The sequence below is a fragment of the Pelodiscus sinensis genome, chromosome 1, assembly GCF_052426305.1.
Source record: "Pelodiscus sinensis isolate ZL-2025 chromosome 1, ASM5242630v1, whole genome shotgun sequence".
Lineage (NCBI taxonomy): Eukaryota > Metazoa > Chordata > Testudines > Trionychidae > Pelodiscus > Pelodiscus sinensis.
In genome coordinates, this window is record NC_143052.1 from 33,983,769 (window position 1) to 33,995,595 (window position 11,827).

Consider the following 11,827-nt stretch of genomic DNA (forward strand, 5'->3'; position numbering starts at 1 on the left):
TGATTCTTTCTCTGGTCTGAGACTCGGTCAGGTAACAAAGACACAGGTTTTCCTGATTTTTTTTAAATTCTGTGATATATTGCTCTATGGGGTTAGGATAGGGAGCACACCGTGGCCCTGTGTATTCAGCCCATTGGCCCCACTCTACACACACTCAGGGGGTGTGTCTACACTACATGCCTCCTTCGACGGAGGCATGTAGATTAGCCAGATTGGAAGAGGGAAATGAAGCCGCGATTAAAATAATCGCGGCTTCATTTAAATTTAAATGGCTGCCCCGATCTGCCGATCAGCTGTTTGTCGGCAGATCGGGAGAGTCTGGACGCGATGCCCCGACAAAGAAGCCTTTCTTCATCGACACAGGTAAGCCTCGTGAAACCAGGTTTACCTGTGTCGATGAAGAAAGGCTTCTTTGTCGGGGCATCGCGTCCAGACTCTCCCGATCTGCCGACAAACAGCTGATCGGCAGATCGGGGCAGCCATTTAAATTTAAATGAAGCCGCGATTATTTTAATCGCGGCTTCATTTCCCTCTTCCGATCTGGCTAATCTACATGCCTCCGTCGAAGGAGGCATGTAGTCTAGACACACCCAGGGACACTCCAGGCTGATGCAACACCTGTGCTCTTTATTTGTGTCCCTTTTCCACCACCACCAATTTCCTACTATATACAGGATGTTTACAATGGCTCAGCTTAATGCAGGCCTTGTCAGCAACAGAGTGGCAGGCTCCTACCTTGACCTAAGCCTCTCTTCCCTCCTGGTCTCTGACCCCCTTTCACTCACTTCCTCCCAGACTTAAAGCTCCTGTCTACTGAGGCTGGCAGGGGCTGATCGAGGTTGAAGTGGAAGGAGCTACTAAGACTTTCCCAGCAGCACCCTCGCAGCCATGTGGGGTATCCAATCTCTGCCTCCAGGGCACATCTCTAAATTGCTGTGTTCATAATACTGTCCCTTAAGAGAATTGTCTCTAAATTGTAATCTTCTATAAACATAATCGAGAAATAGCACCTTATTTCACAAGTGGCCCTTATTTAACAGGAAAGGTACTACACAGTATTAGTAAGGGTACTAGAATCTGACCCTAGGTTAGTTAGGATAAATTCAAGTAAATCTTTTTTCAGAAAATGATTTTTATATCTCACTTCATTTACAAGTCTTTCACTTAAAAGCCTAACTCCTGTTACCTTCACATGTTAATGCAAACTGGGTGTAGGCATTTTTTAAAGTTTTACTTGTACATTGCTTTTTTCCCCAAAATGAATCCTTTATCTGATACGCGTTAATATATGAAACCTATGCATTATTGGCCTGGTTTTCAAAATTACTGTGCAGGTAAAAGTGCTTTGGAAAATCAAACCCTGTGGAATTCTTACATTGAACAATGTGTTGCTTTCAAAAGGTTTCAAAGTATATCAGTTTGCTGTGTTTTGTTTATTTTTTGTTTGTTAACCATCTCTGTACAGCATTGTAAGCCATTTTATTCTGTAGTGGAATGATGCTATAAATAGATCCCAGCGTGGATGCAAAATTTGAATCTGCATCCGCATCTCTATCGCAAACATGAGCTGCGGATATCTGCATCTGTGGATGTAGATGGAGATACCTATGGATATAGAGCAAATATCTGCAGATTTGCAGGGCTCTAGCTATAAATCGTTATGTCTTTGCAGTTAGGTTTGAGCCATTTTTCTTTGAACAAATTTTGGTGTTAATCTACAAAATCTTAAGGTTTGATGCTGGAAATGCATATTTTTGTTTATGATAGTCCCCAGCCCTCTGAGAGTTTATTCTGTTTTTATTGATAAACGTGTTACCTTCAACTTTTCTGTATGACATGAAAAAGCTTCATTCTTTGACTCCAGATGCTGTGATGGTATTGGGCTCATCCTGATATTAGGAGATTTATTTTATAAACAAATCCTCATTTTTTACACTTGCTGTGTGGTCCCCTACTCCAACAACACTAATCTGAAAACATGACTGAGCCAGAGAAGGTTAATTCTCATTCCTTTGTATAATTGCAGACTGAAAATATAGATATTAATATTTGAATATAAAAATATTTAAAGATGAGCCTACATATTGTTTTCTAGGGGAACTAATAGCATGTTACTTTATTCAGCATTTTTGGCTTTGCGTTTTATATATATTGCCATGACATTAACTACAATAATAAACAAAAGGTCAGTAAATCAAACCTCTTACCTTTTCTTGATTAGTTTATGGCAATGCCTTTATTGCAATGGCTGTGAAAATATGGAGAAAATATGACATCAATTTGTATTCAGTTTTTTATTTCCTTCACCATTTTCTGTCAGCCTTACTATGAAAGAACACACAGTGAACTGTGCATGTAGGAGAATTTTCATTCATTTTCCAAAGGGGATAACTTCAGAGTCATGTATTTGAATTTTAAAGAAAGAAATTATTCCATATCCTAGAATAAGCCAAATGCAGAGGTCCTTATCTAACCCACTACTATGTGTTACTCAGTGATTACTCAGGCAAACTCCAATGATTAACATGCTAGGGGTGGAGGGGTATAAAGAGTAAAGACCACAGAATTTGGGACTAAATTAATATTCTGATATTGAATGGTACATGGCCAAGGCTTTTATGAAAACTGCACTAATTTTAAAAATACAATTTTTCACCAAGTAGGTAGTCAGGGTTTCTTTTATCTTCCCCCCAAATCTCTTTTTCTTCCTGTCTATTGATGTGACAACATCCTTGCTGACTCTGTGGTCTGTTGCAATGGACTGACTGCTAGTCTATTTGTGAGTTACTCCCATTGGCTAATTCATTTTGCATAGTGCTCTTTTTCACCTTTGCCTTTATGTAATGTGTCATTCCCAGCAATCGGTGTTCATACATGGAATAAAGCACAGTAAAGTTGCAAAATGTAGTTCACTCTATGTCAGTATGGTGGGGGCTTACCATGAGGGGGCAGCCCATATATAGATGTGCTGTGCTACAAAATAAATGTCAGTTACCCCACTATTCTTGGCCATTGAATGACGATATTGAAGTGACACCTTCTGGTATTTGATCTCTCCTGTTACCAGAACACTGTATTTATTTTATTGACTTACTTACACATTTTGCAAGTCTGCATTTGCTTGAGCATTGATATTTGTGCTAATCCATTTTAATGAAATTATATACTGCAAAGTGTAACTTAATTACATGGTAGGCAGGAATGATGCATTGCAAAGTCATTTTAATGTACTTGCAGGTGCTCAGAGAATATTGGCAGCATCCATTAATGTACCTACCATTGTATTAGTAGTGATCAGCACTTACTGTAGACCATAACTTGGAAGCAGTTGTAATTCATTACTTGCGTTTACTTTACATCTGGAAAGTATTAGATGGATGTCTACAATAGGTATGTAGTTCACTGCTGAATTTTGAGGAAACGTTTTAGCCAAATTTTTGTATATTGTAAAGCATAATCCTCATTTTTTTTGTCACATTACTGGAAAGTCAATAATTCAGAATGAAAGAGACTACATTTCATTAATGCATATTATAGTACTTCAAAAATATCAGAATGATGGGAACTTATTGTTCTTGTTGCAACTTTTACAATGCTATTTACAGCCAGAAATGTTAATGTGGAGTTCATAGGCCATAAGCATTGACTATAATGTCAGGCACCTACCATTTTGAATGCTGTTATTAAATTGAAATTCATTCTGGTTTTACCTCTCATCTGTATACTTAATGCTAATTACCAGAGTTACATCATAGACAATGTGGGCCGTGTTTAAGGACCAGATATAATGATAGAACTTGGTTCAGATATGATGTATTAAACCATATTTGAACCTAAATTAATCCCTATTGAACAGTGATGCCACTTTATGTACAGTTGCAACACTTTACTACATAGATTTATTTCAAAGAAAATTAGAGCAAAAACAATTTTAAATAAAATAGTAATCATTCTTGTTGCTCTCTAAGAAAACATCGTGGGTAAAGAGCATTTTGGAGAGTCAAATACATCCATCCTCCATGTCTGGCTCATAGCTACATTTTTTTAAAATACATAATTGATTTAGGAGCAAAAATCCCATTGCAAGTGAATGGTACTTGTGTTCTTAAATCATTTAGGTACTTTTGACAAGCCTGCAAATTGACCGACCCAGTAGTCCATTTAGAAGTCCTTTTCAGTGTGACTGTTCCCATACAACTTGTCTAGATTAGATCCCCTCCTTTCAGATTTCCCACTATGTTACCACTGGTTCAACTCCAGTAATGAAAGCAGCAGTGGAGGTGCTGATGTAGACAAGATGCTTTCCAGGCTTTCTCTGAGCAAGATTGGATGATATGATTCTTCACAATCCTGGTGGTTGAGTGTTCACACGTTCTCACAGCATTGCTGCCACTAGTGGCAGTAAAATGGCCATAGCAACAATAGAAATTTTTCAGCAAACAATCATAATACGCACATTCCCACAGGAATGGCAGGACCAAGTTCATAGTTTCCAGTCCTTTTCCTCAGAGACTTATAAAATAGTGTTTTGTCTATATTCTCAAGAGAAAGAAAGAAGGTACAAATGTTTTTAATTTCACTTTGCATGCATGACCCATTCTTACATAGCATGTCATAGAGTAAAGCAGACATACACCTCTTCCCCCAGGAATACTGAACATACTCACTTAACTAACTCTGTCAGCTTCTATCCATGTCAGCACCATGGAGTTCTGTAGCACTATATCCATCAGTCTATTACTGAGCACTCCGGTACTGAATAGCTCCTTTTATTCATTTTAATGTATTCAGGTCCTATTTAATGACTAGCAAACATAATTAAATTAAGGGGCAAATTCATGAATAATAGAGTAATATAATAATACATTTGAATCTGTATGTATGGCCATGGGTGAAGCTGCTGGGTGCCTTGATTTACAAAACAATACATTAAAAATCTACAAGCATAATAAGCCCTAACAGTCAACGGTACAACATAGTAGCTTTGTGTGTATGGATAAGTGCATGATGTTGATCGCTAATTATTTGTTAAAAGAAACAAAACCAAGGACCCTGCTTCCAGCTAAATGATCTCTTTATTAGCTCAGGCAGCAAAAGGCTTTGTTCTTAGCACTGGTGGGCCATGGTTCTAATCTTACCTCTCTGATTCATTTGAAGTCATCGCACCAGAGCCAGAGTTAAAGCGAGTAGACCTTAATATGGTATCCAAATGGGAAGAGTCTGCTAGTCTCAGATTTCATCACATAGAATATGGTGATACAGTATGGTAGTCTATCATCATACCAAGCAGCACTCCAACTCAGTCTCATGCATGGAAAAGTCATGGCAGGTACAACTTTGTTCATGAAAACCCTGGGCTCAAACCTGTTTATTCTTCAACATACATGATATAAATCAAGGGATTATCTTGATTTGAGTAGGGAGAGAAAAAAAGGAGGAAAATCAGAATTCTCCTACCAGAGTTACAGTTATTATAGCTGAATGTCGGTTTTCAGAATTTTTTCATGGGGGTGACAGTAAAAGGAGTAAAGGGGTGGCAGAACAATGGAGGAAAAAGGCTTCATTTTCATCCTAGATAAGGAATTTATACAAATAGTTTCAAGTCACCGTTTAGTATCCATCTTCCTGAAATACTAAAAATAACAGGTGACACATTTTTATCTTGTCAAAGCAGCCAGACAATTTAAGTTTTGCTTTTCAGGCAGGGGGGTTCTTTAAGCTGAGACTATGGTTCTCAGCTTATTTACCATTGTGGGTCACATACAGAGCTCTCTAGGAACAAGTCTACACTAAGGAGAAGATCAACCCTCCGGAAGTCAGTCTTCTAGCATTCAATTTAGTGGGTCTAATGTAGACCCACAAATCGAATGTCGATGGCAGTCCACACCGGCATCCAGTTCTCCTTGTTCTGGAAGGAGTAAGGGAAGCCAATGGGAGTGTGTGCTCCTGTTGGCCTCCCGCTGTGTGGATGCCATCACCGCTCAGTTTAAGGTAAGCCAATTCCAGCCATGCATTTTAGGTAACTAGAGTTGTATACCTTAAATTGACCTACCTGATCTACTGTAGACCAGGCCTAGATGTTATGTGACCCACATACATACAATATATATACTGCCAGTATGGCACTGAGGGTTGCAGCTGTGTGCTGATTCTTCCACAAGTAGCCTGCAGCCCAGATCCTGAGAACCATCTTTGTGAGTGTACACAATGTTCAATGTTTGTAAATGTATTTCTTTACCAGCTTCCTTTTTGCTTTTAATCCTTGTCAAGGACTGCTATAGACTGCAGTCCTCAAAGTGAGTCTGAGGGTGAATCAAGATGAGTGAGATGAAGAGGATGCTTCTGATTGGAGTTCAGCTTGTGTTGAAGTGAGTGTTCATATCAGTCTATATTAGCTACTAGTTATGAAGGCAGAATGTGCTATTTAGGTCACATGAAGTAATCATGATGATTGAAAATGTTATCCAAACTGGAACAATTCCGTGACTCCATAAACAGACATTTCTTTCTGGGGAATTATGACATTCTCTGAAGTCTAAAATCACCTAGGATTTTCTACAACATCACCTTCCATATATGATGTATCCTTTTGAATTGGTGTTGAACTTTATTCTGACATATTGGTGCAGATGGCAACCTCCCAGGCAACCTCATTTAAATAGGTTATGTTTCAAGAGATGCAAACTTTGTCTCTTACCTTTGAATTCTTCTTTCATTGCATGTATACAAATGCTAGTCATAGCAATGACAGTTTCATGCTTGGAATGAGAGCTGAAACCATGCTGACAAGATCTGTGTGGGTCAGAGAGGAAGAGTATCCCTACCTATTTATGCAAGGACTTTGCCAGAAAAGACTAAGAAAGTGGCTAAATTGTGAGAGCTGGTGGATTGTTTGCTTCTGTGGTTTTGATGTTGTTGTTGCTGTTGCTGTTTGTTTATTTGTTTTTGCCTAATAGGCTGACATCACAAACTTAATTGTTAAGTGAAAGGGGATTATTTTAAGCCAGATGTGAAGCTGAAGTAGGCGTCCAATAAGACAAGCTGTGAAATAGTTGAATATATGACTCCTTGATGTCAAAATTAAATAGTAATAATAAGTAGGTCACCTAATGGGAGAGGGAAGTGCTGTAGAGGCATTGTGTATTTTGTCTCACAGTTAAATCTGCATATTTAATATAAAATCTGTTGTACAGTAAAAAGTTACCCAATTCTTCCTGAAATGCCAGTGTTACCCACTATAATGATTTTAGTGCTAGTAAGAATTCAGTTCCTATATCAGAATGATATATGCTATATTATCTGAGATGGGTTCAACATGCCACCATAATAAGGTAGACTAAACTAGGAATATTGACCATGCTTCTCCTCTTTGCAAACATTCTTTGCTGCTTTTATGTGCACAAGTTGACTCCTTTTCAAAGGATCAGAGCACAGAGTTAAATCAAGACTCCCTAAAAACTTTAATAATAATAAAGTCCATTAAGTATATCTTACTAGCATTTAGTATGGACCAATTAGGATGCAGGACTTTTTTAGGGAGGAGATAAATAATACATTGTTACGTGAGTCATTAAACTATATACAATTTAGCACAGAAGTGAAAATTCTGATGTAGCTATGCATATAGAGCTGGATCCAAAGCCTTGGTGGTCCATTGATTCCAATGAGCTTTAGATTCAGCCTTTTACATTCAGTGGATAATAGGAACTTTCAGATAGTCAGTCATAACTTGACTGTTTCATATTGTATGTAATTAAGCTTACACAAAGCTGTAACAGATGTAAGAGAGATAGATGTAAGTGACTGCAAATTTAGTTTCCATTTTGTTAGGAGAGCATGTGTTTTTTTTTAAATTTTGAAGCAATAAAGTACATTTCTTTCAAAAAACAAACTAATTGATATCAAATTTGATTTCAAAACCTGGCTCTTTTTGCCCTCCTCCTCTCCCTCTGCCCCCGCCCGAGTTATAGCTTCAGAATACCTGAAACTTGCAATTTATATGAACATTGATACAGTCACTGAATCTTTCTAATTTGCTAGATGAAATGCAGTTCTTCTCTCTTGTCTGTCTTTTAATGGTTCAGTGCTTAAGTCAGTGATTTAGGACGTGAGAAACACTGGTTCGAATCTCTGCTCCGCTCAGACTTGCTGTGTGAGGCTGAGTATTTTGTATCTCAGCTCCCCATTTGGCAGATGGGGATGACAACACTTCACTATGTCAGGGGTGTTGTGAACATAAATTCATTAAAGATTGTGCGATAACACAGATACTACAGTATTGTGTTCCAGAGGCATACCTAACATAGATAAAATAATAGCAATAGTGACTGAACCTTGATATGCCATCAGCCTCAAGGATTATGATTTATGCCTCCTTGTAAACAAGCTCTATATTTGATTAGCTTTCTTTAAATTAATTGTGTGTGTGCGTGTGCGCTTTAAGATGTAAGATCCTATTTCTGTCTTATGTTTTTCCCTCACAATATTAAACAGCTAGAAAGGCCAGAAATGATAATGCCCTTGGTGGGTTTAGAATATCAGCAAAACATGAAGATACCTGGACTGAGCATGAACACTGGATCAGGACAGGGGAAAATGGGAATCACTGGATCTCCACTATGGGATCAACCTAGACAGCTGATGAATTTGGTGATAGTGTAGCAGGATGGGGGAGCTGGAAACAAGAGGATGCTCCATACTAATTGAGCAGGATTGTGTTGGGTTCAATGGCGGGATAGAATATATATGAAGGACAAGTGCCATCATAATAATCAAATAAACAGTCATGCTTTGGAAGGCTTATCCAAAGAAATGTTATTGTCTGATTCCATTGAGCCTTGTCTGATGCTAAAAAAGAGGGAATTAGATAAGTTGGACTTGTTTTACTTCCCTCATCCCAGTTTCATATCAAAGAAAGAATTAATTTTCTCTGATAATGGTTCTGTAATTCTCACCACATATACAAATCGTAGCATTCAACAAGCATTGTAAGATCTAGTGTCCATCATTGACAATTGTTCTTGACTGCTTGGCATTGATTGTATTCTCAATTTGAAGCTATTCTATTATAAACCTGCTTTGCTTGCTACATTGATTCTCATTACAAGCACCCTCTGTATAGCACTGAACCAAATATGTCACTTAGAAGATTAGCTTCTGCAGATAATCCGTGGTGTGATAAATTAGAAGATATGGTTGCAAGGTGTTTTCTAATATAACACTAATTTAAAAATGAAATACAGCAACCAGAAAATAAAGCGGTAGGGTTTAATTTTCAGAGTGCCTGATAAAAGGCAGCCCGAAGTCTACATTTTAACACCATTGTTTCAGTATCTGTAGATAATATCGAGATCATTTTTATCCATAACAAATTGATGTATATAAACACTGAACATATTTTTAAGAGCTGAACTGTGTTAATGCATTTGAATATGTTATCAAGATCTGGCATATTATCCAAACCCTTACATCATATAACTGTACTGGCATGTATTGTTGGTTGAGTGAAGGCATAGCGCTCCCTGCTTTCAGCCAGCGTAACTCCCTGCCCCACCCTCAGCTCCCCATTTTCTCACCAGGACAAGGTCCCCACAGTGTCCCACGCTCCCAGCCAGTGGATCTCCCCCTAGCTCTCCAACCAGGGCAGCTCCCAGTTCCTCTCTCCCTCTCGCCCCAAGCAGTGCAGGGCTGATCCCACTGGGGCAGAGCTCTGTCTCCAGTGTCTGTACCGGGGTTTATTTATTGTAATAGTCACTCCCACATGGCAGCCAGAGGTGGCTCCAAACAGGAAATAAGTTAGCAGCTCATGAGCTGAGTGTGGAATGGAGGTTACACCTTGCCAGGAGTGCAGGGAATCCAGCTGTTGGGTCCAGGTGGGCTGGCCGGGATCCAGCCTGTTGGCATCTGAATGATGGACTCCAACGGCCCCACAGAGCTCTCTAGTGGGTGTGAGTGCATGGTGCATGCAGACAGTGTGAGATGGGGGTGAAGCAGTGGGGATGCTATGGCAGCAGCAGGTGCCTACACAGGCAAGATGGCAGCCAGGTCTGCTTTTGCTTCCTGAGCCAGGCCAACCTGAGTGTATGTCTACTGTCGCAATGGGACGAGTAATGCTAGTTATAATAGTGATCAGATAAATTAGATCTATACTAAATCAGGAAGAATTATAATTGTTGTGGAGGTACTTCTATGGATTAACCTCCATATGCACCTATGACTTTAAACAAAATGATTTCTTTTGGTTTGCAAATTCAGAAATAGATGATCAGGTGAACATATTTTTCTCCCCTAAGATTGCAGGAGGAGAAAATTAACAAAAGACCATCAAGTGAAAGGGATGTTGAGATTATAAGTAAAATTCAACAATGTTTGTTTTTAAAGTGCCAGATTAACAGAGTTGCAAATTTAAAACAAAATACAGGACTATGTAGCACTTTAAAGACTAACAAGATGGTTTATTAGATGATGAGCTTTCGTGGGCCAGACCCACTTCCTCAGATCAAATAGTGGAAGAAAATAGTCACAGCCATATATACCAAAGGCCATATATACCAAAGGCCAGACTAACACGGCTACATTTCTATCACTATTGCAAATTTAAGAACTTCTATTTTTACAAAACACCTGAAGTGAAATTCTGGCCCCACTGAAGCCAATTAGAGCTTTCCCAATGACATCAAAGGGCCTGAGATTTCACTCTTGATAAAGCGTGGATATTGTTAGTTCAGTGTTTCACAGGTTTGCTTTTCCTGCCAGTGAGTTTCTGCCTTGACCTGATGCTCATACAATCTTGGATTTAGTCTCTCTCTCTGAAAGCAGGATAATTGTCATGGTGGGTTTGTTTCATGTCTACAGACAGCAGGATTCGTTCTGGTGGGATTATTGCTATTTCTAGTTTCATCTACACTTAAACTTATTTATTTCAGCAGTTTAAAACTGTTTATTGCAAATATAATTACTTTTTATCAAATTGGAATGCCGCAGCATACGATTACAAATTTGCATTGTTCTTTCTTGACTACATGTAGCCAATGTATTGGTAGCAAAAATATTACCTCTGCTTGCAAATACATTTAGTAATTTAATGTTGTCAGAAACCTGATTTTTTTTTCAATATCATTGCAGCTTATTTCTTTATAAAAAGGGAGTAAATTCTCTGTGTCTTTACGTAAAACTAGAGGCATTTTAGGATAATTTTATAAATATATACAGTACCTGCACTAAATGTGATTATCTACCCTTCCTAGTACTCACCACTCACTTAAGCAAATAGCCTTTAGCCATCATTCTGAAACTAGATGTGGAGAAAATTATATTTCCATAATTTTTTTAAAAAAGTAAATCACTCATCTGTCTTCATTTTTAAACTGCCAATCTCATATTGTACAAATGTGACAAATGAAAATGATCAAAGGTGTGGGGGAGTGTTCCCACATTTGTAATAGGTAGCAAATTGTAAAATGTTGGTTCTTCATTCTAGTGTGATTACACATCTGTAGTGTTTTCATAGTGGTAATATGGTAGCAGCCATAAATCTGTGCATTCTGACACTGTTATACATATGTAGTTGTGGTGGTAAGCAAAACATGAATCAATCTAATGACACAACCGAATCTTGAAAATTAATACATTTTCACAGTAGTTGCTTCACTGAAATGTAATTATTAGGATTGTTCCCATTAAATGAAGCTGCCTTGTCTTATTTAGATGAAACCTGACTGTGTGCAGCAATATTCCTCTTTCCTGTATCTTTGTTGAATTGAAGAGATTTGTCTGTGCTGTTTAATTTTTACTTACAGTATTTCCATTGACTTCCAATTAACACTTT

The 11,827-nt window shown here is 38.2% G+C and overlaps 1 protein-coding gene across 2 annotated transcripts in view; it reads left to right on the top strand.

Annotated features, from left to right (window-relative positions):
• Nucleotides 1-11,827, top strand: part of TAFA5 (TAFA chemokine like family member 5) — a 665,524-nt gene that overhangs the window by 463,037 nt on the left and 190,660 nt on the right. The window lies entirely within an intron of this gene.